General features: G+C 46.3%; 1 protein-coding gene across 1 annotated transcript in view; it reads left to right on the top strand.

Annotated features, from left to right (window-relative positions):
* Window positions 1-1,866: 1,866 nt before the first annotated feature.
* The window catches only part of PDCD10 (programmed cell death 10), a 37,091-nt gene continuing 34,015 nt past the window's right edge, over window positions 1,867-4,942 (top strand). The window contains exon 1 of the mRNA XM_019503248.1: window positions 1,867-1,885. The gene's annotated coding sequence lies outside the window, so the exon portion shown is untranslated. The remainder of the gene's footprint in view (window positions 1,886-4,942) is intronic.

The raw sequence follows: 4,942 nt of genomic DNA, 5'->3' as shown, positions 1-4,942 counted from the left end.
TGATACTCTTTGTGAGAAAATTATAACCACTGGTTGATAAGCTTAATCATTTACCTATTCATTCAGCTGGTGGCACCTCTTATGCATGTGTCTCCGAACACATAGGAAGTATTAATATATTAGGTATCATACAATATACAGTACATTTTTAAAACTTTCTGTTTTTACATTTATGTAATTAAAATGAAAGAGATGCAATGGGATTCTGAAATCTAATTCATTTAAAAAATATTTCTTGATTTTAGATACTATTTAAAGCTTCAAGTTCTAAAGCTTTCCAGAATAAAGCCTAATTTGCTCTTTGTAGATAAGACACAGTACCACTGCCTGCAGCTTGATGAACTTAAAGTAGTAAGAATATTTTTAAGTTAACAGCGTATTGTATTTAAAGACCTCAATGAGCTGTACACAATTATTAGAGTATCTTGATTTTTATTCATAAGGACAGTCTGAAATAAAACTTAGTTTTTCTCTGTTTTTTTTAAGCCCCGGGGGGAATTATCATATGAGTAGGCTTAGAAATATATGTTGCCAGGGATTCATTTTATTAAGCTGTCAAGATGTGAAACTTTCAAAGAGGCTGATTTCAAATATTGCGTGTCACACGGTTTACCGAACCACAAGATACAACCTACAGCATATAATAAATGAGCAAGACACTTTAATGGGATGCTGTCACACGCTTTCAGATTGAAGAAGGAAAATGGCACAAGTCTCGGAAATGATATTTTATTATGTCTGTTCAACAATAACCTCACCGGCTTCCCGGAGAGATGTTACTGCTCCCTTTCCCTTGCTGCACCTTACACATGAAAGAGCTGCCTTTTAGAGACACCCCTTTGATTTCCCGCAGTTTTTAAAACTTCTTGAATCTTTACAATGGATTTTCTAGGGCAGATGCTAACGCAGCCCCAACCGCTGTCAAACAAGGCGCTGGATTACAAATCACAATGAAGCAGGGGAACAGAAAAACCAGCCCAAGATCTTAAACAGCGACCGGGAGTGTGGAAAGAGCTTCTGCAAAACCAGATTATTAGGCTGGGAAGACAAAAAGCATTTTAACGGGAGGGCTCGGGTGGGTTGCTCAGCGAAGGGGTTGAGAAATAAGCTGGGTCGGACCCAGAGGCAGGGATTTCTCTCCCCGGGCTCGGGCAGGGGGAGGTGGGTGTGGATCGTCAAGTCACCGCACAGCATATCTCCACTGCTCCAGGAGAGCCCAAGGGGGACTTTTGAATAACACCTTCAGGCTAAAGGCACGGGGGCAAGGTGCCAAAATAAATAAATAAATACGGCAAACAACCCCCAAATTGGGGAAAAGCAACAAATTAATAAAAATAATAATAATAATAATAATAATAATAATAATAATAATAATAATGAGCATCGCCGAGCGGGGTGGGACACATGCACTCCCTCACTCACCCAGAGCGGAGCGGCTGGGCTGGGCTGGGCTGGGCTGCGTGCGGCTCCGCGGCTGCTCGGCTCTGGTCGCTCCCTGCGCGCTGGCCGCGACTCATGGACCTCCTTGGGGGCTGATTCGACTGCGGCCGCCAACGCCTGCCTCGCCTCACACCTCCCCAACCCCTCTCGGGGCCACGCCCCCTCCTCGGGGCTCGCGCGCCCATTGGTCGCTCCTTCTCCGCCTTCTCTTTCAGCCCCGCCCCTTTCCTCTTCCTTCCCCCGCCCCGCCGCGCGCGCGGCATGATGGGGCGTGTAGTCCCGTGGCGCGTCACTACAGTTCCCAGGAGCCCGCGCAGCAGCCGGCGAGTTCCGGGCAACGCCTGGTGTGTGGTAACTGCGGCCGCTGCTTCCTGCTCGGCAGGCACTTCCGGCGCGGCGGCGGGGCCCGCGCTACAGCTGGGAAGGCTCCGAGGGGCGGGGGGAGGTAAGGTACGGGACTTGGGGACGCGGCGGTGCTTTGTCTCCCCGTCCTCTTCTCTTTTCCTCATGCCGGCCGGGGTCACTGCGGTGTTTGTGTAGGGCCTGGCGGCTCCGCCTGGGTTACACTGCGCTTGGGGCGTAAAACTCCTTGGAGAATATGGGCCCGGTTGAGGGGTGGGGGTGGGGCGGGTGCTGCGCAGGCCGGAGGGGAGATGCCCACACCCGTCCCCGTCCTGTTCACGTCAGGCCCGGGTCCCCTCAGCGGGAGGAGTGGGAAGGTGAAAATGAAAGCTCCTCCTTTGTTAGTGCGGCACCTCTCGCAGGCCGGGCCCGGAGCGAGGGCGGCGGATCTGCCCTTCCGGTGTCAGCCGGGCTGGGGCGGCACCGCAAGCTGGGTGCAGCTCCCTGTCCAGGTTGACTGAGCCCTGTCCTCCTGCTGAGTCCTGGGGTCGCTGCCGTGAGGCTCTGCTCACATACCGGCCCCAACTTGGGGTGCAGGAGGGGCCCGGAGTGACTTTCAGGAGGCCTGAGGAGGCCACCAACCAAAATAGACTTGGCAGAGAAACTGAGAGGCAGTGTCACGAGCGGGTTTGCCTGGCAAGGAATCCAGTTGCTGGGGTTGTGATCCTGGCTATTTCACAGATAGGCAACTCTGATTTGCTTGATGTAAGAAATCGGAGCCCAGCCCCAGAGGGCAGGTTCTGGCATCTCGCATCCTTGCTAGGCATGGTAATGAAGTAGGGCTAAATCCCTGACTGCGTGTAGGGTGCGGGATTTCTGACTCAGTAGGAGTGACTTGCAAAACTCATAAGGTTCAAAATGGATTCGGATTTAGAAAAGTGGGTGGCTTGAGTGTTCTCCCAAGTGGCTTTTTTTTCCCCCTGTGACCTATTAGCTTAGCTTTTGAAGTAGTGGTATCCAGCCATATACAAAATAACAAAATGCATGTGCGTGGACAGTCATGTTTTTATGGGAGTAGAGTTGCTTGTTTGCATCTTTCTATATGAATATACCATTTCACAGGTTGTGCAAGTAGCAGTGTAGTTAAGAAAAGCTCTTGGGAAAGCTAAACTTGAATCAGTAATTTTTTTTCTACTTTTTTTAAAGCTTCTTCCAAAGTTAAGGAGGGGAAACTGGAATCCGTACAACCAAGAACATGTGTTTTTTTTTATTTTTTCCCTTAACCTCTACATGACTAGACTGGCCAAGTTCATTATGTTTTTGTAGTAGTAGTATTTTTGTTTTTTTAATGCTAAACAAAAATCTAATCAGGCTGATCATAGTGATTTGTATCCCTTCCTTTTTCTTATATGATTCATTGTTGACAAATGGTTTGAAGAGCGCTTGAAATCATCTTGTAGATCAGGGGGTGGCCAAGATGTGGGTGAGGGAGCCTCTGTGTGGCATGCAGCGGATCTGGGAGGGAGCAGGGAACATTGTGACAGGGCGGGGAGCAGGAAGCACAGTAGCAGATCAGGCAGGGGAAGGAGACTATTGTAGACTATAGTGGAAAAAGACCACTATCATTATGGGAAGGTCAATGACTATCTATCGTCAGTTGCCGTGACAGTCAGAAGAATGTGCAAAATTATGTTTTGGTTGGAATCGTATTTGAACTCCAGCTTCTAGGTCCGTAACACCAAGTTCTTGCATCTGATCATAACCCCTTTAGCGGGGCACGTGAAAGGGTGATGTTTTCTTCTGTGTATTTCCTTGAATTTTTGCTTATAGTTTCAGTAACCACAGGTAGAACTTGTGTTGTCCACCCCAAGTACCTAATTTAGTTCAAGGATCCATCTGGATGAAGATGAAGTACCTCGGAGCAAGGTGAGAGCAGGAAGTCTTCTGCAGGCCCTCCAGAGTACTGAGGAAGGTCATTAGAAGAAGACAAGAAATTGTATTTAGATACCACTTTGCACTTGTCCCTGGGACCTGAAAGACTCAAGGTGGCTGTTTTCTTAATGGGTGAGACAAAGTCTCTTAAGTGGTAGCAAAGGAGTAGATACCACATTTTATCTGTTTTAGCAGCAGGATTTTTATTTTATGCATACCTTGTATCCTTCCCCAGCGGTGAAATTGCTTTTGAACTAAAATTGATTTTAAAAAAAAGAAAGAAAATAAACAAAAATGTAAGTATGTCGTGGTAGGTGGAATACTAGTACATTTTGTCCTAAGAACAAACAGGTATAGGTGGGACATAAGTCGCAATGCATTACTCAAATGTAGCACAGGTGCCTGAGTTAGTTTTTCATAAGGAACGAGGGCCTAATAGTGTAATGCAGTGGTTCCTGAACTCGACACATTGCGCACTACCAATTTAAAACAATACAACCTTAAGTACCAGCACATTTTTGTCATATAAAGTAATTATAATAAATCAAGTAACACGTACCACTGACAGGTTGTCTGTCATAATCTTACATTACATTGTGAGTTTTATATACAAGTGGCATATGATGAAAGCTAACCACATTTTGCTGTTTTTCATAGTCACAAACGTTGCCATGTATACAAGTGACTCTGTCAACTGCTTTCTGTTCAGAAATTTATTAGTCTGGAGGTGGCCTGTATCTATTAAATTCTAAGCTGTCTACCTCCATGAACGCAAAATGGGATCCTACATGATAAATACTAATTTTTCCTGGTGGAGTTTAGGCCTCATCCTTACCACTGTGCTAGAGATGTTGGAGTCTTTTTTTTGATCCAGCCTCCTTTTTATTCTTTCAGGAAAAGTAGGGAATATTACGTTGTTAGATTATCAGCACCTCCTTTAGTGATAGTGGTGGCTTCTCTGAGACAACAGTTCTGGAGCTTCTGCTCAGAAACCAGTTCCTTATTGTTGAGAATCTGGTAAACCTGATAAATCATATACAGTATCTATTTTTCCACTATTGGCTAATGATATAGAGAAAGTTGTGGTGTCACAGTTGACTGCCAAAGTGATTCTGCTCTCCTTGATCCATGACAATTGGCACTTGAGCATGGGATGGAGATTGTACTAGTGTTATAGCTAGATTGCTTATTGGTGATAAAGACTGAGTACCTGGGGGGGGGGGGGGGG

The sequence above is a fragment of the Gavialis gangeticus genome, unplaced genomic scaffold (assembly GCF_001723915.1).
Source record: "Gavialis gangeticus isolate Ggan-Ray unplaced genomic scaffold, GavGan_comp1, whole genome shotgun sequence".
In the NCBI taxonomy this organism is placed as follows: domain Eukaryota; kingdom Metazoa; phylum Chordata; order Crocodylia; family Gavialidae; genus Gavialis; species Gavialis gangeticus.
This window is presented reverse-complemented; position numbering and strand designations above follow the sequence as displayed.